Below are 26,874 nucleotides of genomic sequence, written 5' to 3'. Positions count from 1 at the left end.
TTAATTTATGGATATGAATGTTTTCAATGAATTATTCATTAGCACTGTATTCAATAAATAACGGGTCTTTCCGCCTATTTATCTGCTGTACGTTGCATTTGTTTATGTTGAGGGTCTACTGTCAGTCCTTGCACGAAACTACGAGCCCCTTCAAGTACTTCTACATTTCGTCACAATTATCTAGCATTTTGGCTTCTCTATACACAACAGCATCATCCGCAAACAGCCTCATGGAGTTTTCGTCGTTAAACATTGAGTAAGTCATATGTTTTGCGAACATAATGGTCCTATAACACTCAGTTGGCGTACAACCAAAGATATTTTTGCGTCTGAAGGTCTTTTGTATGATAAGAATAACAGGTTGTGTTCTGTTTTCTAATAACTTTTCGGTCTTCTCGAAATGCTGGTCTAAAATTCTGTACGCTTGTATTTTTTCATTAGACGATAGTGCGGAATTATACTGAACGCCTTCCGGAAGTTGAGGATCACGCCATTAACCTGGCATCCCGTGTATACTTCATGCATGGACGAGCAGAGAGGGGGGAAATTCACAAAACCGTAGTTGTGAAATTCGTATTGCTTCATTACAGAGGAAATGTGCGATCCCCAGAGACATCATAGCACGATCAGGAACTGGTTCCTTATGTTCTACAAAAGAATGACGTCAGTGCCATAGTCCATACCTGTGTGCGTCTCTTCTATGTCCAAACTAAAAAACGGCTTGCGAATATTTTCTGTCGTGTGGAAAGCTTCGCTCCTCATTTAGATTTGCACGAAGCAAATCACTTGTTCAACCACGTCATACTTTGGTAACTCGTATCTTTGGAACACTTAAGACCTGGATCTTGCCACTTCACGAAATAATGAATACAGAGTCTTGCACCAGTTTTATGTAGTCTCATATTTAACGTTTCTTACTGTTCTCATTAGGTTTGTAAAATAAAAATAATGAAAACTCAGCTTTTCTCAAGCTTAAATGGGAACATAATATGCACTTTAGAACTCTTGTGGAAGGACAAATGCGTGTCTAGTTTTAACTCCAGATACCGGATGATGCTCCCGTTTACCAGCGGTAACGTGTCACATAATGCAGGCCTTTTCTTGCTGAAGTAGACTGTAGTTGACTTCTCAGCGTTCAGTTTGACAGTGTACTTTCGGTAGCATTCGCTAGAATGATCTAATAGGCGTTCGAGACTACGGAGTTTGTCAGTGTCTCCACTAGGTGGTGAAGTACGCCGTATCTTTCGGCAATTCAGTGATTTGCTCCTGTGGGGTGCTGATAATGTCCTTCATACATATTCTGACTAAAACAGGGGACAACATTGGTTCATGGGGTAGGCCGGAACATCGAGTTTTGACTTCCGAACGTTTCTCTTTATCGGGCACAGGAAAACATGTCGTGGGGGAAGTAGCCAACTAAATGATTATAACAGTCCAAAACATTGGTGATACCCTGAACTTTCCTGAACAGGTCCTTCTTCCAAAAGGTATGCCTTCACCGTCGCGACAGTACTGGAATTACACGGCGTCGCCGATAACATTAGCCTAACAGCCGAAAGCCGTTGAAAGGAGAAGATACCGAAAAATTGTATTTTACTTGCTGAGTCAACAGATTTTTTAAAAATGAAGCAGTAAATGTGAGAATAAAATGTGATGTACCGTATTGTACGTTACAAAAAAGGAAATTCAGTCTATGAGTCCATGCTGAGATCTCGTATGTAAACACAGATTTATTGGACTGTTCTAGTTATTGTCGACTAAAGTTGTGTTTAATCAGAAATCTGCATATGATTTACGAAGTGCTTGAAGATTTATCCCATCTGTTGCATGGGGGCTTAATTAAATACAATGCAAATATTTTTAATTTTTTAGTCGCTGTATGTCCGGTTACGAAGTCTCGTAACCGGTTGGCACTGACCAGTATTAGTACGCAATCTGACTGCATAGAATAACAACAAAGAATGAAAGAAAACTTACGTTAACACTATTAATTAATTAAGTCCCCAGCAACTATAAAACCTACGAAACAACAAAACACAAGTGTAGCTGTTCTGTGTGTGGAAGTGCGATTCAACGTACACATCTGGCACGGTTCTTCCTCAATAAGACCAGATATTTTAAACACCATTTATACTGAAGTAATTAAAAAAACCAGAAATACTATAATTGCACACAGAAACCAGAAATACAGTCTAATACCAGAACACGAGCCAGATGCTTTGTTGACTGAACCTCTGACCAAGAGGCATTATTGTATAAGACATTGAAACAATTAAAAAAAAGGAATTTTTTACCTTCATATATATTGACGAAAAGTACATTACAGCATCCCTAATCCAACATCATTTGGTGTCTAGCCCATCAAAACAATACTACAAGTTCTGAACAAGCACTCTCCATTGGAACTTCTCAACAACGACTCACCACTCCTACATCTCAACAAGCACTCTCCACCACGACTTCTCGATAAGAACTCTCCACTACCACATCTCAACAAGCACTGCCCACTGCTACTTCACAATAAGCACTGCCTACTGCTACTTCTCAATAAGCACTGCCAGTGGAGGCGGCGAAATAATACCCTTTGGCGCAATCTCTGGCGCTGTGGCTCAGTGTAGCCACCTTTCATATGCCCCTCCTCCACGGGCCAGAATTTGATGGTATTTTTGCCAGCATTGGTGGTGAAAATACCACCAAATTCGTCCAAAAAAATGCAGACAAAAATAAAAGATAATATTTATAAGTAAATACCACATAACTTAATAAATTTTGGCTTTGCACTGACCCTTCAATAACCTAATTTTTAAATTACAAAAAGGTATACAAATCCTTTCATACATATGATTTTACATAATGGTTTACATAAGTATTATTCAGTCAATGGCACCCAGTAATGTTGAGCAGGTGCAGACACCAACAAGTGACATTATTTCAGTAGAAGCAGTTCCATTAGTGGCACCTAGTAATGTTGAACAGGTGCAGACACCAACAAGTGCCATCATTTCAGTAGAAGCAGTCCATCAGTGGCATCCAGTAATGTTGAACAGGTGCAGACACCAACAAGTGACATCATTTCAGTAGAAGCAATCCATTAGTGGCACCCAGTAATGTTGAACAGGTGCAGACACCAACAAGTGACATCATTTCAGTAGAAGCAGTCCATCAGTGGCACCCAGCATTGTTGAACAGGTGCAGACACCAACAAGTGACATCATTTCAATAGGAGCAGTCCATCAGTGGCACCCAGTAATGTTGAGCAGGTGCAGACACCAACAAGTGACATTATAACAGCGGAAATAGTTCCACCAGTGGCACCCAGTAATGTTGAGCAGGTGCAGACACCAACAAGTGACACCATTTCAGTAGAAGCAGTTCCACCAGTGGCACCCAGTAATGTTGAGCAGGTGCAGACACCAACAAGTGACATCATTTCAGTAGAAGCAGTTCCACCAGTGGCACCCAGTAATGTTGAGCAGGTGCAGACACCAACAAGTGACATCATTTCAGTAGAAGCAGTCCATCAGTGGCATCCAGTAATGTTCAGCAGGTGCAGACACCAACAAGTGACATCATTTCAGTAGAAGCAGTTCCACCAGTGGCACCCAGTAGTGTGGAGCAGGTGCAGACACCAACAAGTGACATCATTTCAGTAGAAGCAATCCATCAGTGGCACCTAGTAATGTTGAACAGGTGCAGACACCAACAAGTGACATCATTTCAGTAGAAGCAGTTCCACCAGTGGCACCCAGTAATGTTGAGCAGGTGCAGACACCAACAAGTGACATCATTTCAGTAGAAGCAGTACATCAGTGGCATCCAGTAATGTTGAACAGGTGCTGACACCAACAAGTGACATCATTTGAGTAGAAGCAGTCCATCAGTGGCATCCAGTAATGTTGAGCAGGTGCAGACACCAACAAGTGACATTATTTCAGTAGAAGCAGTTCCACCAGTGGCACCCAGTAATGTTGAGCAGGTGCAGACACCAACAAGTGACATCATTTCAGTAGAAGCAGTTCCATTAGTGGCACCTAGTAATGTTGAACAGGTGCAGACACCAACAACACCAACAAGTGACATCATTTCAGTAGAAGAAGTCCATCAGTGGCATCCAGTAATGTTGAGCAGGTGCAGACACCAACAAGTGACATCATTTCAGTAGAAGCAGTTCCACCAGTGGCACCCAGTAGTGTGGAGCAGGTGCAGACACCAACAAGTGACATCATTTCAGTAGAAGCAATCCATCAGTGGCACCCAGTAATGTTGAACAGGTGCAGACACCAACAAGTGACATCATTTCAGTAGAAGCAGTTCCACCAGTGGCACCCAGTAATGTTGAGCAGGTGCAGACACCAACAAGTGACATCATTTCAGTAGAAGCAGTCCATCAGTGGCACCCAGTAATGTTGAACAGGTGCAGACACCAACAAGTGACATCATTTCAGTAGAAGCAGTTCCACCAGTGGCACCTAGTAATGTTGAACAGGTGCAGACACCAACAAGTGACATCATTTCAGTAGAAGCAGTCCATCAGTGGCATCCAGTAATGTTCAGCAGGTGCAGACACCAACAAGTGACATTATTTCTGTAGAAGCAGTTCCACCAGCGGCACCCAGTAATGTTGAGCAGGTGCAGACGCCAACAACTGACATTATTTCAGTAGAAGCAGTTCCATTAGTGGCACCTAGTAATGTTGAACAGGTGCAGACACCAACAAGTGACATCATTTCAGTAGAAGCAGTCCATCAGTGGCATCCAGTAATGTTGAACAGGTGCAGACACCAACAAGTGACATCATTTCAGTAGAAGCAGTCCATCAGTGGCACCCAGTAATGTTGAACAGGTGCAGACACCAACAAGTGACATCATTACAGTAGAAGCAGTCCATCAGTGGCACCCAGCATTGTTGAACAGGTGCAGACACCAACAAGTGACATCATTTCAATAGAAGCAGTCCATCAGTGGCACCCAGTAATGTTGAGCAGGTGCAGACACCAACAAGTGACATTATATCAGCGGAAATAGTTCCACCAGTGGCACCCAGCAGTGTTGAGCAGGTGCAGACACCAACAAGTGACATCATTTCAGTAGAAGCAGTTCCACCAGTGGCACCCAGTAATGTTGAGCAGGTGCAGACACCAACAAGTGACATCATTTCAGTAGAAGCAGTTCCACCAGTGGCACCCAGTAATGTTGAGCAGGTGCAGACACCAACAAGTGACATCATTTCAGTAGCAGCAGTTCCACCAGTGGCACCCAGTAATGTTGAGCAGGTGCAGACACCAACAAGTGACATCATTTCAGTAGAAGCAGTCCATCAGTGGCATCCAGTAATGTTGAGCAGGTGCAGGCACCAACAAGTGACATCATTTCAGTAGAAGCAATCCATCAGTGGCACCCAGTAATGTTGAACAGGTGCAGACACCAACAAGTGACATCGTTTCAGTAGAAGCAGTCCATCAGTGGCACCCTGCATTGTTGAAAATGTGCAGACACCAACAAGTGACATCATTTCAGTAGAAGCAGTCAATCAATGGCACCCAGTAATGTTGAGCAGGTGCAGACACCAACAAGTGACATTATGTCAGTAGAAATAGTTCCACCAGTGGCACCCAGCAAAGTTGAGCAGGTGCAAACACCAACAAGTGACATTTTGTCAGTAGAAATAGTTCCACCAGTGGCACCGAGCAATGTTGAGCAGGTGCAGGCATGAACAACAGTTTGAATGCACACACAATTGCTTTTACAAAAGTATTCTCAATGCTCTTACACTAAGCATACAAATAATAATAAACACACAAATGATACCAGATAATTGTCATATTAACTATTACAATACAAAAATATCAGTAAACCCATAATATTTATGGGTGTCAGTGCAAGCTACAACAAGCAAGTAAAATAATATTTAGGAAATAGGTTGGTACCAATTATTTGGGATTAGGAAAGGAAAACACACAAAACACACTCACTCATGTTTCATTCACATTAAGTACTACTGTGTAATTGAATAGTGATAACTGTGTGAATGCAGTTCTGTCCAAAATTTTATGTTCAACTTGTGTATCAAGTAGTGGTGGCAGCAATGTATAACAGTCAATAATAGTTAGTCAACGTCATAGTCATCATGTCAAGACCAATGTTTGCCAAGCCAAATCAAATGTACGGTTTCTGAACAACTGTCAGAGTGCCAAGATATGCAAATGCTTCCTTTCTGCCAAAAAAAGTATATACTGCTTAGTGATTGAACAAAGTGTGTGTGTAGACAACCTTCCTTCTGCTTGAGTGTTCTAGTCTGCCATACTCATCCTCCTTGTTCCATATAAACCAAAAAAAATGATATGCTCCTCACTTACTTCACCTCTTATCCACCAAAACTCCAATAATCATTATTAATACATAATCCTAATACTTCAATAATACCTCTTACGTCGATACATGTTAACATTATCATCAATATCATTTATCTTACCTCTTGTCCACCAAAACTCCAATAATCATCAACTTCACACAATCTCAATACCTCAATAATACCTCTTCAATACGTCGATACATATAAACCTTATTACCAATATCATTTCACTTCCATAACAACTCTTTCCTCTAGTCAGTCTCCTCGAACAAGTACAGATAAAATCCTAGTGCAAACTTCAATTCATCGTCCCATGCAATCCGAAGACACAATGTCGACACACAACCTCTGTGTAATCCATCTGACCCTAATCTTCCACTCATTATGAATTATAAAATACATTTTGGTTACCTTGGCCATCATTAAATAAAAGAAATGCATACATGACCTCTAACAGCCTTTAGTTTGAATAACTCTGAGTAAGTAAGTACGAGTACGGAGTGTGAATGATAGTAATATTTCACAGTGTGTACACCACTTCAAGAATCATGCCAAAACAGAAGCAAACATGTGGAGTATTTTTTGCGTCAAGTGTCACTTACTATTTCAGTTGCATACGAAGAATGCAGTGTAATAACTGTCAATGGTCTAAACCTAGTGTTGGCATGTCATGTCGTTAGCTTCCTCCCTACTAGCATAAATTTGTACAGCTTCCATAAAACCTCCAGCTCATGTGACTTCTATGAAGTTTCTTGTACTAATGTCGTTCGTCGAATTATAGCAGTTCATTTTCTCATCTTAAAATATAAAGCACTGAGCGTAAGCAAAACATGCAATAGCGAGTAAATATACCAGTGGAGAACAGAATGTCAACAAGTGGATGCAGCACAATTCCTACAACGAGGTTCTGCGAAGCGAAGAATCTATAATTAATACCATAGTGTGACCTAAGCTCCATGTTTGTACACCGTATATCAGCATTTCTATATACCAAATTAAAGAGTAGTTATGACAACAAACAGAAATTTATAATTATGCAATCCATACGCAAAGCAGCAAATATGTATTTTACATAATAAACAGGTCACTAGCATCATATCAGCATAAGCAAATAAATGTTCATATGTAATCTTAATAAGTAAACATATGGGCGCAAGCAGATAAATCACAAAGTATAACTTACATACCTAACCACATCAGCACAATTAATCAGGTGACAATTATAATTTAAATAAATAAGCACAGCAGGCACATAATTTAAAAAAAATGTGACATCAGTGAAAAAGCATAGAAGCCAAGCGATGCATAATATACACAAGTAATAACACTGTTCATTAATAAAACATTGTCAAAATCAGCAAATTTACGCAAGCACGTCGCTTCACAAGTAAATTCATAAAACATAAAATTTAGCACAAAGTATAAATCACGTAATCGCGAGCAGGAAATTACGTCTAAAGTACGTACCTAAGTGGAAATATGTTACCTGAAAAATAAACTCAATTAATAGTTACCTTTTTAGTTTATTACTTTCTTCTTCGAAATGACATTCTTCCTGAAAATTTCTCGATAGGAAGTCCTCTTAACGTCGGACACACACAGAATTTACATGAAGGTCTTAATTATTTTATACAACCGTATCCTGAAAAATACTGAACGTTAATAACATACTTTATCAAGTCACTATAGCTTTATACTGAATTTAATCAGAGAAATTAGACTGTGAATTTGTTTACTGCTGTCAGTGCAGTCGCACTGAGCGCTCGATCAGCTGTAGGTACGCGTGACGTAGGAAGTAACTGTTTGCGGTCAACGACTGCCTTGTGCGCCGCGCAGACTTGACTGTTGCTTTGAGTATGTGCCGCCGCCGGAACACGGCGCGGAATCCTTGCATTCTCCGTGTGTTTACGTATAACTGTTAGTTTCTCAAAAGTATGTCATTCCACAAAAATTTTAACGTTCGATATATGATGTATTCCCTTAGAGCGCCGAGATTTAAGAGTGTCTGCTTCAACAGTGTCATCATGAATAATTTTGCGAACTCTATATGGACCGTTATAAAGCAGAAAAAATTTGCGACACAAGCCTTTTCCTTTATGAGACAAACGATGAGATTTAATTAACACCTTTTGACCAACTGACAAGGTTTTTAAACGACCAGGACGCTTAGCTGATTTCTCTCTTCTAGCAGCCGCAGATGCAACATTTTGTAGAGCCAGATTCACAACTTCAGAATGCCGCAGTTTCCGTGTAGGCGGAAAAGGAACGATTTCAGAAATGCGATTTGTCGGTGCTTTATTTTTTAATATCAAAATAGGCGGTAAAGAAGTTGAATCATTAGGGAGTTCATTCAGAATGTTTTGAAAAATATGAAGATAATGATCCCACGTTCTGTGATTCTGCTGACAATAAAGACTACACAATTTATTGATTTCCTTCATCCATCTCTCTGAAGCGTTAGATTGAGGGTGAAAAAGTAAAATGAAGATTGGTTTAATCTTACGACGCCGTAAAGTACGAAGCCAAATTTTAGTGCGAAACTGTGATCCATTATCTGATATAGCCTTATCAACATGACCCACTTCTTTAAGAAAATGTTTGATGAAAGCATTAGATACTGAACGAGCTGTTGCTTTGCGTAAAGGTGTAAAACACACATATTTTGATGTCAATTCCACTGCTACCTAAATGTACGCAAAACCATTAGTAGAACGAACCACTGGACCGAACAAATCGACTGCAGCCATGTCCTTTAATTTCGCTGGAATGATAGGAGACAACGGTGCTCTGTGAGAAATAGTTGGTGGCTTAGCCTTTTGACATAATTTGCATTTGCAAGAACAGATCGAATACGTTTTTCCATATTACCGAAGTAGCAATTTTCTCGTAATTTATGAAAGCATTTTCTGGGACCAAAGTGTGCATAACTGAAATGTGTGTACCAAATCAACTTATTGACCCACTCATCAGGAATACAAACTAACCAAAAAGAGTTGTTGGCCGATTTTCGTTTAAAAAGAATATCATTGCGAACTGAATAATACTGTCTAATCGCTACGCTTTCCTTTTTCTTCAACTTCTCCTTAATGTCCTTCCAGATTGGATCCTTGTTTTGCTCCTTAGCGATGTCCTGGAGCGAAGACGAAATAAAATTCTCAAACGCAACACCTTGAATATACATGAAACAATAATTGTTTTCTTTGCAGTCCTCCTCAGCACTTTGTTTCAAACCCATAGGTGCACGTGATGAAGCATCAGCAACAATATTTGAAGAACCCTGTATGTAAACAATACTAAAGTCAAATTCCTGTAGATACAACGCCCATCGTGACAATCTTCCATGTGTTGATTTTGTTGACATAAGAAATTCCAGAGCTCGATGATGGGTGTAAACCTTAGTATGCCTGCCATACAAAAATATGCGAAATTTTGTGAAAGACCAAACAACAGCCAAGGCCTCAAGTTCCGTAATCGAATAATTCTTTTCTGATTTAGAGAGGACACGACTTCCAAATGCAGTATTGTTTTCTGTATTACAACGCCGTTTTCTTCTATCTCTTGAAATAAATGTGCACCTAGGCCTTTGTATGACGAGTCCGTCGCCAAACAAAAATCTTTAGATAAATCCGGATGTGAAAGAAGTGGAGCAGCAACTGAAGCATCACGAAGTTGTTCAAATTCTGATTGAGCTTCCTCATCCCAACACCAAATAGAATTCTTTCCAGATAGTTCACACAAACGAGGTGTGGCCAAATCGTCCAATCTAACAAAGCGTCTAAGAAAATTACAGACACCAAGGAAACTACGAACATCACGTTTTGTAGTAGGAACAGCATAATTACGAATAGCGTCTGGTTTCTCTAGATCGGGAAGAATACCGTCTGTAGAAATAATATGACCAAGAAATTTCACCTGAGAACGACCAAGTTCAGATTTTTCCAAGTTCACTGTAATGCCAACTCTTGCAAAAATACGTAATAACTAATCCAAAATTTTGTTGTGCTCACTCCAAGAACGTTTAGCAATAAGAATATCGTCAACATATGAAATAATATTGTCACGAAAATAAACAGGGAAAATTTCGTTTAAACTACGAATGAATGCTGCTGAAGATACAGTAAGTCCAAACGGTAATTTCCGAAATCACTTTTGGGTAAAATAGTCATATCCGGTTATTCTTTACCGACTCTCTAGATAGATTGATAGTTGAAGAGTTGTTTTGATAGATGCAAAGAATAGTAAAAGAGTAGGCAGCGGTGCAGAAAACTAAAAGGGAAATAGCACCACTACAGCTCGGGTCCCTGTGCACGCTACGGCACATATTCACTTAGCGTAGTGAATCCCCTGAGGACATTAACAGCCACACGTAAATTCCAGTTTGTGACTTATTGGCCAATTTGGTGGAAGTGCGTGCATAAATTGATCTAACCATGAACATGGATGTATGTCATTCTTAGAATTGCGAAAGATCTTAAATTTCCGAACAGTTAAGAAGTGTTTATAGTCAAAGTTCTCTCCTCGTGGCGACAAAGACCTACCGCGTCTGTCCCAGTCTGAATGTCGATAATTGTCAAGTTCACGCGCCTGGCGCTCTCTTGTTGCTTCTCATAAATGAAATAAATTACTTTCTCCAAACCCCTCTGCTATCTGTGATTCTAAATTTCTTCTGCTGTCCTTTCCTACGATTTCGCCTTCAATTTGTTTGACTTGCTTTCGTAATGCCTTAAATTCCCTTTTGACGCGTTCATTAAATTTTCCCTGATTTTCAACATGCTTATTTATGTTCTGGTACTCTTCGGTTTCTGCAAATGGCAATGGAGCTGTATCATCTGAATCTCTGTCCCCATTTAAACTAAGATTTGTCAATTTATCTGAAATCTCCTCAACTCTTTCCGATAAGTCACCTATTTGTTCTTTCTGTTTATTTACGCCTTTTGTAAGTGTCGCGACTCGGGTTTCAGTATTGTCACATTTAGTAGTTAACTGTTCATACTGTTGCGTTAAGTTATTTATTCTGTCATTTGGTACGGATTCCTCGATTCTTTCAAATATTTCTTCCTTATCGTGTGCACGTTGTAAATTTAACTCTGAAAATTTTTTGTACTATAACGCGATCTCTTTCTTCCTGGTCTCTGTCCTGTTCCTCTTGTCTAATTTCTATTGAAATTGAACTATTATTGTGAGAATTCAAAATCGGTTGTACTTCTTCTCTAATTTCTTTCTTTGATTCATCTTTCATATTTTTGAAACATGTCCCTATTCGTGAGTCTAACCGTGTTGTCAAAGTTTCCATCTTCGTTTTAATTCTTCCTATTTCTGTTTTAATTGTTCCTATTTCTGTTTTAAATTCAGATCGTATCTGTGATCCCACTGTTTTTGATTCAGATCCCAAATTTAATATTGCACTCATCAACTGCTCCATATCTTCTGTCGTTAATCTCGTCTTCTGAAAATGTTTTGATTGTGAAAAATTTTGAACTGATTCTGGACTATTTTTTCTGCTTATTAAATTGTTTTCAACTCCATTATTCATCATACTGTTCTCCTGTGTTGGCGAGTTCGCCATGTTAACAATTTCGTCATTCTGACTATTCATCGTTTTTGCCTTTTTCATCGATCGCGTCATCATTTACAAAACGTACAAAACTTGTCACTATACGAAAATTACACACAATGACACTTTACCTCCAACAATACCATTCACACGAAATGTTTCTGACAAACACAATTAACGAACAATTGAAATCTTCATAATTGCACAAAATTGTCAAATGCGTATACAAGGCATCAAAAATTAAATTTTGCAAAATACCATTAGAAGAATGACAATTACCAAATCTACACATGCAATATAGATTACAATTACTAAACTACAAATTAGTACATCAATACTACTGTCTGCTATTTATATAATCAGAAGAATTCCAAGGAACGATCCGAAGCAGCGGTCGCCACGTGCATGGGGGCTTAATTAAATACAATGCAAATATTTTTAATTTTTTAGTCGCTGTATGTCCGGTTACGAAGTCTCGTAACCGGTTGGCACTGACCAGTATTAGTACGCAATCTGACTGCATAGAATAACAACAAAGAATGATAGAAAACTTCCGTTAACACTATTAATTAATTAAGTCCCCAGCAACTATAGAACCTACGAAACAACAAAACACAAGTGTAGCTGTTCTGTGTGTGGAAGTGTGATTCAACGTACACATCTGGCACGGATCTTCCTCAATAAGACCAGATATTTTAAACACCATTTATACTGAAGTAATTTAAAAAAAACAGAAATACTATAATTGCACACAGAAACCAGAAATACAGTCTAATACAAAAACACGAGCCAGATGCTTTGTTGACTGAACCTCTGACCAAGAGGCATTATTGTTTAAGACATTGAAATAATAAAAAAAAGGAATTTTTTACCTTCATATATATTGACGAAAAGTACATTACAGCATCCCTAATCCAACAACATCTGATGTCTAGCCCATCAAAACAATACTACAAGTTCCGAACAAGCACTCTCCATGGGAACTTCTCAACAACGGCTCACCACTGCTACATCTCAACAAGCACTCTCCACCACGACTTCTCGATAAGAACTCTCCACTACCACATCTCAACAAGCACTGCCCACTGCTACTTCACAATAAGCACTGCCTACTGCTACTTCTCAATAAGCACTGCCAGTGGAGGCGGCGAAATAATACTCTTTGGCGCAATCTCTGGCGCTGTGGCTCAGTGTAGCCACCTTTCACTGTGAAGAACAAAACTGTACAAATGTACTGCAAGTAACATGGTAGTTGCTACTGATATTTATCGTAAGAATCAAAAAAGTTAAATCTATTCCTAGTTTGGCTTCTGTGATTGGAGCATGACTGCAGGATAAAGAATCAATTTCAAGATAAATTTCTGAAAGATTATCTAAACAGAAAGTAATCTCTAGTTATCTAAAACTACGTGTGAAGTGAGAGAAACTGAGACAAATTATTGCGAGACAGGAGTCACGAAACGGACCTGGTTGAAAGTATAAATTGGTTCTAATCTGTTAAGTAAAGTGCTGTTTCGAGTTACTTTCCTCATTTTTTGAAGTTTTCGACAATTTGACGCAGAGACTAAACTTTTATGTGAAGTCAAGTGCTCGTCGTTACTGACTACCAGTGGTTGTTGAGAAACTCTTAGCTATTTGCCCGATCAGCGATGTATCATAAAAAGCTTACGCATTGACTATAGATCTTATTACAATTTATTCAGTCATTCCTCGAAATGCGTATAAAATATTAGAGCACCGATTTTTTGTACGAATTCTGAACGATTTACTTAATTATACGCCCCAGAGCTTCCCAAAGACAAAGTGCACTTCTGGTCGGCATAGAGACCAGGAAAAACACAAGAAATGTGGAGAAAATCTAAGACAAATACATTAAATCTTTAATGTCAATATAAAAGGTACTTTTCCAATCTTCCGCTCACAAGACGTGAAGGTCTACGCATTGCCTCGTAGCGAATACGTTCCGTTATTTCATTTGTCGTGTGATCACATTCCCTTTCCAGCTGGACAGCTGTCCCTGGTCGAGTGACGATTCTTCCTCGAATGAGGTCGCAAAGGACTCTGATTTGCACAGAGGATCCACTGACTGGCTCTGTGGTGAGAGCAGTGGTTGTTTAGGTGTCGTTTCGTGCCGTAACTTTTTCACCAGTTGCCACTCATCTCTTGGTTTTCTTTTTACTTTCCGGCTTGACTCAGCAGTGCATGCTTACTATATCTGAACGTACTGAGCATATTGAAGAAAAAGTGTGTCATCAGATAAAGAGACAAATAGGTTATTGATTTGGAGGACAGTCATTCAGTAGGAGGAATAGTAAGAGTAGGACTGTTAGAATTTTACACGAACCAACATTTGAACCCTGCACACCCGTGGTTCAGGGACTGTCATAGGTTGTATACCTGGAAATATTGGAAAAGTCCAGACTAATTATATGGTAGTAAAGTAATTATTCATAAACCAGATTTTAAACTGTAAAACTTATCCAGCAGTAGATATGTACTCTGAGCTAAATGAACTGCAGGTCAAAACTGAAGGAATTGCAAAAGGGCAGGAAATTAAGAAGGTTGGACCGAGATAGACTGAAAGACCCACAGTATCAGCGGGAGCGTGAGGCAACGATTGACTGACACAGGAGAAACGGAACACAACAAATGGCGAAAGGGTAACTACGAGAGATTAAATAGTGAAGGAGATAGCAGAAGATCTAATACCAAGTGACAAGGTCCAGTAGAAATCTATGCATAGAACAAGATATACTGAATTTAATCGACAAAAGGATAAAACATAATAATGAAGCAGTTGATGAAGATGAAACTTTGTGGAGACGATTAAAAATTGAGATTGGCCTTCAGACAGAAAAGCAAGAGAGGGCAGGGTAAATGATGCTAGACAAGAAATCTAGCTGCATAATACTTACAGCTCATATGACAAACCAGTACTAAGCATAGAGGGGAAGGCTGGGCTATAAAGGAAATGTACAGAAGGGTTAGATACACGAAATTAATTTGAGATAATATTGTGAAAAAGGAAGAGATAATAGAAAAGGATGAGAAGAGAAATTAGATATTGCGAGAAGTTTTTGATGTAGCACTGAAACAAAAACCTCCCAAGAAGGCTGCTGAGTTAAAGGACATTCCCTCAGAAAAGTTAAGACCTTCGTGTTGGGGGGCTTGTGGGGCAGGAGAAGGGGGGGGGGGGGCGGCGAAGCACCCATGATAAAATTATTCTGCGAACTTCAAACTGTATGTAACAGTTGCATTTCCAAAGAAAGCAAGCGCTGACAATTAAGAGTGTCACGAACAATCAGTTTACTACCCGTAAGGCATGCTTGCAAAATAATACGCAAATTATCTGCAGAAGGATGAAACATCTGTTAGATGCCGAACTGTGGAAATGTCAGAACTTACCCTAAAATTTATGATCGAAAATAGATTTAATGAGGGTAAACTTAAATTTACAGCATTAGTAGATTAAGAAAAGCTATTTTACAATATTGACTAGATATACTTTTAAAAAATCTGAAGGTAACTGGGATAAAATACAGTGAGTGTAAATTTTGCAACTGGTCCAGTAACCAGGCTGCAGTTATAACACCTGAAGGACATGCAAGGGTGGCAGGAACTGAAAATGGAGCCTATTCACCAAGCTATTTATTCTGCACGTTGAAAAAACAGCGAAAGAGACCAAGGAGAAATTTTGAAAGGGATTGAAAGTTTATGGAGAAGAGATAAATTATTTTGCCGAAGACAATGCAATTCTAACACAGGCGGCAAAAGACATGGAAGGTCAGTTGAACAGAACTGATAGTATCTTGATAAGATAGCAAGGAAACGTGAATAAAGGTAATGAAATGTAGTCGAGTTCAGTCAGGTGAAGCCTAGGGATTTGGGGAAAGAGCCATCCAGGGTAGCAGAACAATTTTGCTATTTGGGTAGCAAAATGACTGTAAGATTCGAGAAGCGGCGAGAATGAAATATTCGGATGTATGTACAGGTAAACTTCTGTGAAAACTGTAGATACGTTAATATCTAATATCTGAGAGAGGTTGATTTTTTGAAACTTTTTATCCAGAAGAATATTTTTAAATGTAATGCTGCAGAATAATTTTGAAGTTTAGACGGGTAGGTTATGTTTGTTTTGGTTTTAGGGCACAAAAACAACTAGTGTTATACGCGCCCATGACAAACTGTAGATCAGGAAGACAAAGAGACGAGTTGAAAAGGACTACATGTTGATCTCAATCGACAGAAGAGAAGACACCTAAAAACATGGACGTGGAGAAAGATCTATAAAATACGCCATAGAGAAACGGAGGTCCTGAACTAAAGATGAAATGTCCTTCACTATATTGTTAAGAGAGATAAAACGTAAAACGCGGTCAACAGCCCGCGCGTCGTTCGCTAAAACGGCCGATAACTCAGACGGCAAACACAAATGAGAATTTAAGTGAGTAGAAAAAGGACATTCCGCCTGGAATTGGCCGACCGTCAAAGGTTGAAGGCAATGACCACAAGGTGGTGGGGAAGCACCACTTAACAAATGGCGATGGTTAAAGGACAGTGCCCGATACGCAACATAGCTAAATCGACTTCCTCAAGGCAAGAGGGCCGAGAAGAGGTCGTCCAAGCCTCTGAGAGAGGTTAAATAACACACAGCTTGTTCCCTAGAAGGCAGGACCAGTGGTGATGCCAAAGTGACACCACCGGCTGACAGACGGCAACTCAGAGATCATCGAATGTAAGAACTAGACGGGTAGGGTGGAAGTAAAAATTATAGAATCAGACCAAGGCAGGAATACAGTAAACAGGTTAAAAAGGGTGTGGGGTGCAATCGTTATGAGCAGGTGAGGACCCATACATAACACTCTAAACGTACAACAGATTGCAAAATGTAAACTTTTTTTTTTAGATTGAAGTCAGCTGATAGGTATTCCTGCTTAAGGGAAGTCTCTCTAACAAGGGAATCACTTTTGACAAAGCTTAGGTACCCGAGTAATGAGGGAATTAGTATATTTCATCAAAATGTACAAGGTATTAGAGATGAAGTTAGTGAACTGCTTATAGATGTTGACTCTGAAATTATTGGTATATCTGAACACTTCTTAAATAAGGAAATAATTCAGAGGCTTCCTTTACCAGGATACAGGTTGGCTGGCAGCTTTTCGAGGAGCTCTTTGCGGTGTGGGGGAGTAGCCATGTATGTGGAAAACGGCATCCCATTTGAGTCAATTGATGTTTCAAAGTACTGCACTGAAAAGGTGTTTGAATGTTGTGCAGGTGTGGTTAAATTTAACGGAGCTAAACTTCTAACTGTTGTTATTTATAGATCCCCAGACTCCGATTTCACAACATTTTTGCTAAAGCTAGAGGAAGTTCTTGGTTCACTTTATAGGAAATACAAAAAGTTAGTTATATGTGGTGACTTCAATATTAATTGTAAAAGTGATTGTGCAAGGAAGAGGATGCTGGTAGACCTCTTTAATTCATATAATCTTATGCAAACCGTGTTCTTTCCAACGAGAGTGCAAGGGAACAGTAGAACAACCATAGACAACATTTTTGTTCATTCCCCATTACTAGAAGGGCATTCTGTTAGCAAAAAGGTGAATGGCATTTCAGATCATGATGCACAAATTTTAACTTTAAAAGATTTTTGTGCTGCAACACGTGTTAAATATAGTCATCAGCTGTTCAGGAAAGCTGATCCAGTTGCTGTAGAGACCTTTGTAAATCTTATAAAGGAACAAGAGTGGCAAGATGTTTATAGCGCTGATACAGTAGACGATAAATATAATGCTTTTCTCAAGACTTTTCTCATGCTCTTTGAAAGCTGCTTTCCGTTAGAACGTTTAAAACAGGGTACTAGCACAAACAGGCAGCCTGGGTGGCTGACTAGAGGGATAAGAGTATCTTGTGGAACAAAGTGTCAATTATATCAAAACGTTAGAAACAGTCAAAATCTAAAGGCAGCAGCCCATTACAAACAGTATTGTAAGGTGCTTAAAAATGTTATTAGGAAGGCAAAAAGTATGTGGTATGCAGATAGAATAGCTAAGTCTTAGGATAAAATTAAAACCATATGGTCAGTCATAAAGGAAGTTGCTGGTCTGCAGAGACAGGTCGAGGATATAGAATCAGTGCGTAGCGGGAATGTCCGTGTTACTGATAAGTCGCATATATGCACAGTATTTAATAATCACTTTCTGAATATAGCAGGTGAACTAAATAGAAACCTAGCCCCAACAGGGAATCATATAGCGCTCTTAGAAAAAAGTGTTCCGGGACTGTCACCTGAAATGCTCTTCCATGATACTGACAAGAGGGAGATTGAGTTAATAATTAAATCACTAAAGACCAAGAACTTTCATGGATATGACGGGGTAACTAGCAGAATACTGAAGTATTGTTCTATGTATGTTAGCCCAGTTCTCAGCCATATCTGTAACTTTTCCTTTAGGAGTGGTCGGTTTCCTGACCGATTAAAGTACTCGGTAGTGAAGCCACTTTATAAAAAGGGAGACACTGATAATATTGACAATTCTAGGCCTATTTCTATGCCATCGGTGTTTGCTAAGGTTATCGAGAAGGTTGTATATACAAGGTTACTGGAGCATTGAAATTCACATAATTTGCTGTCAAATGTTCAGTTTGGTTTTAGAAATGGTTTAACAACTGAAAATGCTATATTCTCATTTCTCTGTGAGGTTTTGGATGGATTAAATAAAAGGTTGCCAACGCTAAGTGTTTTCTTTGATTTAACGAAGGCTTTTGACTGTGTTGACCACAAAATATTACTGCAGAAGTTGGACCATTATGGAGTAAGGGGAGTAGCTTACAACTGGTTCGCCTCTTACCTTAAGAACAGAAAGCAGAGGGTAATTCTCCTCAATATTGAGAGTGGTAGTGATGTTCAGTCCCAATGGGGCACTGTTAAGTGGGGCGTTCCCCAAGGGTCGGTGCTGGGGCCACTGCTGTTTCTTATTTATATAAATGATATGCCTTCTAGTATTACAGGTGATTCAAACATATTTCTGTTTGCTGATGACACCAGCTTGATAGTGAAGAATCTTGTGTGTAATATTGAAACAGTAACAAATAATGTAGTTCATGAAATAAGTTCGTGGCTTGTGGGAAATAATTTGATGCTAAATCACAGTAAGACTCAGTTTTTACAGTTTCTAACTCACAGTTCAACAAGAACTGATATTTTGATCAGACAGAATAGGCATATTATAAGCGAGACGGAACAGTTCAAGTTCCTAGGCGTTCGGATAAATAGTAAGCTGTTGTGGAAAGCCCATGTCCAGGATCTTGTTCAGAAGCTAAATGCTGCTTTATTTACCATTAAAACAGTATCTGAAATAAGTGACACTTCAACACGAAAAGTAGTCTACTTCGCATATTTTCATTCGCTTATGTCGTATGGTATTATTTTTTGGGGTAATTCTTCTGATTCAAAAAGGGTATTTTTGCTCAAAAACGGGCTGTTCGAGCTATATGTGGTGTAAGTTCGAGAACCTCTGTCGACCCCTATTCAAAAATCTGGGAATTCTGAGATTGCCCTCACAGTATATATTTTCTTTAATGTCGTTTGTTGTTAGCAATATTAGCCTATTCCCAAGAGTTAGCAGCTTTCACTCAGTTAATACTAGGCAGAAATCAAATCTGCATGTAGAATGCACTTCCTTGACTCTTGTGCAGAAAGGAGTGCAGTATTCTGCTGCATCCATTTTCGATAAGCTACCGCAAGAACTCAAAAATCTTAGCAGTAGCCCAAACACTTTTAAGTCCAAACTGAAGAGTTTCCTCATGGCTCACTAATTCTATTCTGTCGAGGAGCTCTTGGAAGAGCTAAAAAATTAAGCAAATTCCAGTGTTACATTGTTGATTTTCTTCATTTAAACTTACGACTTGTCACCTGAAAATGTTTTTTTATATTTCATTTTATCTGTTTCTAATATCGTGTTGTAATTTCATGTATTGACTCGTTCCATGATCATGGAGACTTCTCTTTAATTTGGTCCCACGAACAATATATAAATAAATAAATAAACTATCGGGAATTTCAAAGTCGTTAAGCCATTTCGGGCAATATTGTGGACGTCAGATTAATTTCTCACTGTTAGAGAAACTCATCGTTTAGTTACCATCTGCGAAGAACATCATCAGTTTGGATGGCAGCTTCTGTAAACATCCGATTCATACTCCAGCTATTGTCAGCAGCAGACCAAGGAGTCAATCGGACCTTCATAGAAATACAAGCCAATTTGAAGACGTTCTCCAGAAAACCGGCACTAAACTTTGAGTTCGAGCTCGGCAAATCAGCCGATATGTTTTAATAAGTGTGAATGTACAGTGTGGTCAGAAAATGTCTGAAATGCTTGTAGGGATGTTGCTGGGCAGGTTGTACTGAGATATGAATGTTGCAAAAAAAAAAAAATAAATAAATAAATTCGTTACGTTGCATCGTTTCCGAGTTATTTAGCATTGAAGTTAGCCAATCAGATCGTCGCGCGCGTAAATTCAAGTTTCAGCTAACGAGTCAAAGCACTCGTTGGGCAACACCGCCCTTGGCAGGCCGCTTGAATGCGAGCGCGCGTCGCCCCGATTGGCTAACTTCTATGCTAAATATCTCGGAAACGGCGCAACGTATCGAATTTCTTTCTTTGCATTTATGTCTCAGTACAACCTGCCCTGTAACATCCCTACAAGCATTTTACACATTTTCTGACCACCCTGTATATAAATTATGAGAGGCTTTGTAGTCATTAAATCATACACCTATACCAAAGAGGAAAGACCTTCATGCAATAATAGAAACCAATTCCAGTTTGGTAGGTTAGAAGACGTCTGGCTTGCCTTATTCCACTTGCAATAAATTTATCTGCTCCTTTTCACGACTGGCGATAGACAGTACACTTTAGTTGCATCTACTCGAAGTCGCATTTCGTTGGTTTATTACCAGGAAATGTATTTTATAAAATTTCAGTGTCCGTCGGTAAAGGAGCTAATAGTTGCAGTCTGTGAAGACGTGAGATATGCACAGACCGCACACTGCTCTGAATACAACACATGTGTCGTGGACACTCAAAGTTTTGTGCTGGCCATTGCGTGTCAAGTGGCCATAGACGATAAATCACGGAACGTACCGGTCCTTTTCACTATGTCGGGGTTAGCGGCCTGAGGCACGACTCGCAATTTATGACGGAAAAGTACAAATGTGAGAATGTGCTTTGGCCTCCAGAAAATTCAGAAGTGTGAAACTATGCTCTGATTCGCCCATCGCCGGCTGAGGTCAGACGGGAATTTCTAGGACAAACTAGCGAAGATGTGCTCTTAACGAACCGTGACTGACGATATTCCGCGGTGGGGACTTGTGAAACGTGGCACTGACACGCTACTGGTAGAAAAGAACAACATTTTCCCTGATTGGCGTTTGCGACCAGGCTGGCGGAAAGGAAAAGGAAGGGACACTTTTGGTTTGATGATGGATAGAGACAGGTCCCTGTTTCGAGACGTCGTGGCGCTTGGAGCTGTTCGAGTCCTGACGAGTGAGATTCTGATTTCCCGCTACGACCATGGTCCACCAACTTACCAGATTGGTGAGAGCATACCGCTGCACGGGTCACTAAGTCGGGGTTAATGATAGGTAGGAAGCGTACTGTAGCCACTGCTCCGCTCAACCAGTTTCGTGCCATAGTATGGTTTGATGTGGTATTCAATCGAACAGTGGAGTTTCTAACTTAAACGTTGGGTTGTACTGGATTAATGATTTAATATGTAGCTAGGATACAATAGTCTTGTTTGCTGTCATCAGCAGTTAATTTTGTTTTTTCGTAGAATGTTGATGCCAGTAGTTTGTAATTGGTTAATATAATAAATAATCAGTTAACGTTTTATTTGCCATTTTTATTCGAAGGAGCACATAGTTTAATTTATTAATTCATTCTATTGACTGAACGGATAGTTATACAATAGGATTATTGCAATTTCCAACTTTATGATTCTTTGTTAGGGCAGTTCGAGACAACGATTCCGCTTCACAGTTTACGGTTGAGATGGTGTCGTAAGAGGAGTGTGATAGAGGCTGAGTAGGTCCATTACTGTTATATGTTTCGCGGTCTCACACACCGCGGGGTGTTGCAAGTTCTATTCGTACCGAGACATGCACATTTCACACACTGCCACACTCTTCTCTCTTACGGTGGAGAATCGCTAGCTGTCACCTTGAATGTCAGTTGCGGTGTGAAGTGTCAGCAAAAATGAGTACACTCAGCTTTTTTTTCCATTTTCGACCGAGCCTTTGAATTCATAGCTGCCCTGCAAACGATTTCAGCAGTCGTTTACACGCAACCCTTTCTTCCAGGACTGATCGATTTTTTTCACTTACATGTTCTGATTATCGATCGCAGCGTACATATTCGGCCAGCCTCTCGCAGAGATATGCGCTACCTGATCAAAACTATGCGGAAACCCCTATGTAACGTGGAATTGACCACGATTAGTCACAGGAGGCGGACCAACTGGTGTAAGAGGTGTCGGGGAGTACTGTGTTACCGGCCGGACTGGCCGAGTGGTTCTAGGGGCTACAGTCTGGAATGGAGCGACCGCTACGGTCCCAGCTTCGAATCCTGCCTCGGACATGGCTGTGTGTGATGTCCTTAGGTTAGTTAGGTTTAAGTAGTTCTAAGTTCTAGGGGACTGATGACTTCAGCAGTTAAGTCCGATAGTGCACAGAGCAATTTCAACCATTTTTGAGTACTGTGTTGTCAGTGCGGAAGCATTAACAGCAGAATGGGTCGGTCAGGGAAGTTCAGTGAGTGGAACGTGTACTGGTCATTGGATCGTACCTGAGTAAAACATTTGTGACATTTAAGGTCGTCTAAAGCTGCTTAAGTCGACAGTTGGTGACGTGATTGTGAAGAGGTTCAAAATGGTTCAAATGGCTCTGAGCACTATGCGACTTAACATCTAGGGTCATCAGTCCCCTCGAACTTAGAACTACTTAAACCTAGCTAACCTGAGGACAGCACACAACACCCAGTCTTCACGAGGCAGAGAAAATCCCTGACCTCGCCGGGAATCGAACCCGGGAACCCGGGCGTGGGAAGCGAGAACGCCACCGCACGACCACGAGCTGCGGACTGTGAAGAGGAAGTGCGAAGGAATAACCACTGACAAACCAAGACCAGGCAGAAGTGACAGGGACCGTCGAGGGCAGAGGACGTCTGTAAGGATCGCATGAGATCAGCGACTCAAATAACCCCTGAATTTCAGATGTATCTCAAAACTAGGGTTCGGATATCTTTAAGGAAAGCGCGTGGGAGGTTGACTGACATATTTCGTCATTTGTTGTTTCATCTAATGCTTTTCATTACTTCACAACAATAGTGTCATTACAATTTAAAATTATCACAATCGAAACTTGAACTAGCACAATTCATTAAAAACAAATTTTAACGATTATACCATTAAGAAAAAGGCTTGGAACCGGATGTATACAGTTGCCAAAACAAGAAAAGGTCACACCAACTGAGCGTGGCTTCAAGCATGTTCAACAAACGATTTTATCAACCAAATGAATTACAACGGCAGCCATTAAATGTTCTAACTATTTGCCAGCTTAGATAACCGTTACACAATTGGCTAGCATTCATCCAAATACAGGAATGATAACAAGTCACGCCATTGATGGCATTTGTTGGAAGGTTGCTTACCAGGTAACGCCTGTATATAAGAATGGTAGAAGGACGGATCCTCAAAGTTACAGACCAATATCCTTAACATCGGTTTGTTGCAGGTTTCTCGAACATATTCTCAGTTCGAATATAATGAATTTCCTTGAGACAGAGAAGTTTCTGTCCATGTATCAGCACGGCTTTAGAAAGCATCGCTCCTGCGAAACGCAACTCGCCCTTTTTTCACATGATATCTTGCGAACCATGGATGAAGGGTATCAGACCGATGCCATATTCCTTGACTTCCGGAAAGCGTTTGACTCGGTGCCCCACTGCAGACTCCTAACTAAGGTACGAGCATATGGGATTGGTTCCCAAGTATGTGAGTGGCTCGAAGACTTCTTATGTAATAGAGCTCAGTACGTTGTCCTCGATGGTTAGTGTTCATCGGAGGTGAGGGTATCATCTGGAGTGCCCCAGGGAAGTGTGGTAGGTCCGCTGTTGTTTTCTATCTACATAAATGATCTTTTGGATAGGGTGGATAGCAATGTGCGGCTGTTTGCTGATGATGCTGTGGTGTACGGGAAGGTGTTGTTGTTGAGTGACTGTAGGAAGATAAAGATCAGCTGGACAGGATTTGTGATTGGTGTAAAGAATGGCAGCTAACTATAAACACAGATAAATGTAAATTAATGCAGATGAATAGGAAAAAGAATTCTGTAATGTTTGAATACTCCATTAGTAGTGTAGCGCTTGACACAGTCACACCGATTAAATATTTGGGCGTAACATTGCAGAGCGATATGAATTGGGACAAGCATGTAATGGCAGTTGTGTGGGAGGCGGATAATCGTCTTCCGTTCATTGGTAGAATTTTGGGAAGATGTGGTTCATCTGTAAAGGAGACCGCTTATAAAACACTAATACAACCTATTCTTGAGTACTGCTCGAGCGTTTGGGATCCCTGTCAGGTCGGATTGAGGCAGGACATAGAAGCAATTCTGAAGCGGGCTGCTAGATTTGTTACTGGTAGGTTTGATCATCACGCGAGTGTTACGGAAATGCTTCAGGAACTCGGGTGGGAGTCTCTAGAGGAAAGGAGACGTTCTTTTCGTGAATCGCTACTGAGGAAATTTAGAGAACCAGCATTTGAGGCTGACTGCAGTACAATTTTACTGCCCCCAACTTACATTTCGCAGAAAGACCACAAAGATAAGATAAGAGAGATTAGGGCTCGTACAGAGGCATATAGGCAGTCATTTTTCCCTCGTTCTGTTTGGGAGTGGAAAAGGGAGAGAAGATGCTAGTTGTGGTATGAGGTACCCTCCGCCACGCACCGTATGGTGGATTACGGAGTATGCATGTAGATGTAAATGTAGAATGTATATAAGGCTTAATAAAATATCCCTTAAGCGATAAAATACACAATCCCTCAACACAGACAAACTCAGAAGGTATTACATTTAAATATAAATCCCAACCAAACATAGGTAATTACCATTAATAGATATACAATTCCCAAACATTCAAAATAAGTTGGGAGTCCGTGCAATTTAAATGGTACAAACCATCAGAAACATTGACAATAACCTTTAATTTTTATACAGTTGTCCAAAATTCAAATCAGCTGAGAGCTACAGCAGACAGCCATCATAGCCAACAACGAACGAGTGAGTTTGACAATAAGTTGGGTTAGCCAATGACTGTGGAGCAAGGTAAGGTTAGACAGTTAATACCGATAAGTAACAGGTCTTAAGCACTGAGAAGTAGTAATAAGAGTGCAAGGTTTGACGAGTACTTAAACAGGTATAATATGGAGAAACCTTGGACAATGCAAACAGACCTTAAACCTCCTGAACATATTAAATTCCCCAAATACAGCAAAGTACTGGTTCCTACTTACTCAGCGACACTATGCTATGCCTCGCATCAAACTATCAACTTTACTTAACTTGAGACACCACTACGAGACTGGTAGGGGCACCAGACTGCCGGCCAAGCCACACGCCCCGTGACATCGGAAGTCCAGCCACGGCATAAAGTAAACGCACCTCTCCTCTGGGGCGAGGGAACAGGAACACCTGCCAAAGCTATCCTACCAGCACACATAAGAGTGAATAGTAATCTGCGCGAATAAGGCTACGCACAAGAACGACTAAGGAGTAGAAAATGTGAACTAATGGAACAAGCGGCTACCGATACAGATTACAAGTTTAGCACTCCTTAAAATTAGTATTATTCATCAGCGAAAATATCAACGCTTGATGATACAATAACTCAAGCACATAGACACATGAGATACGTCTATATATACGAGGGTAAGTCAAATGAAAACCTTAAATTTTTTAAAAATATTATTTATTGTGTAGAAGTGTTGCAAGGCTGTATCACTTTTTAAACATAATCTCCCCCACGCTCAATGCAAGTCCTCCAGCGCTTACAAAGCGCATAAATTCCTATAGAATAAAAATCTTTTGGTAGTCCGCGCAACCACTCATGCACGTCGTGGCGTACCTCTTCATCAGAACGGAACGTCTTTCCCCCCATTGAGTCTTTGAGTGGTCCAAATATATGGAAATCACTTGGGTCAAGGTCTGGTGAGTATGGTGGATGAGGAAGACACTCAAAATGCAGGTCTGCGATTGTTGCAGCTGTTGTAAGGGCAGTGCGGGGCCTTGCATTGTCATGTTGCAAAAGGACACATGCTGACAGCAGTTCACGTCGATTTGAATGATTGCAGGCCGCAGATGATTTTTTAGGAGATCTGTGTATGATGCACTTGTGACAATGGTCCCTCTAGGCATGTAATGCTCCAGAATCACCCCTTTTCCGTCCCAAAAGAGAGTCAGCATAACATTCCCTGCTGGTGGTTCTGTTCAAAATTTCTCTGGTTTTGGTGATGAGGAATGGCGCCATTCCTTGCTCGCTCTTTTCTTTTCTGGTTGGTGGAAGTGAACCCAGGCTTCGTCCCCAGTAACGATTATTGTAAGAAAGCCATCACCTTCTCGTTCTTCACGAGCATCAACACGTCGTTCTCTCATTTCAGGTGTCAGCTGCCGTGGCACCCATCTTGCAGACACTTTGTGAAACTTGAGTACATCATGCTCAATGTGGTGTGCTAACCCATGACTAATCTGTAATCATGCTGCAATGTCATTCAGTGTCACTCGGCGGTTTTCCTTCACTATGGCTTCAACTGCTGCAATTTTCTGTGGAGGCGTTTTGCCTGACCTGGACGAGGAGCATCTTCCTCTGAAGTCACACCATTTTGCGAACTTCCTACTCCATTCGTA

Source organism: Schistocerca americana, chromosome 4, assembly GCF_021461395.2.
Source record: "Schistocerca americana isolate TAMUIC-IGC-003095 chromosome 4, iqSchAmer2.1, whole genome shotgun sequence".
NCBI lineage: Eukaryota > Metazoa > Arthropoda > Insecta > Orthoptera > Acrididae > Schistocerca > Schistocerca americana.
This window is presented reverse-complemented; position numbering follows the sequence as displayed.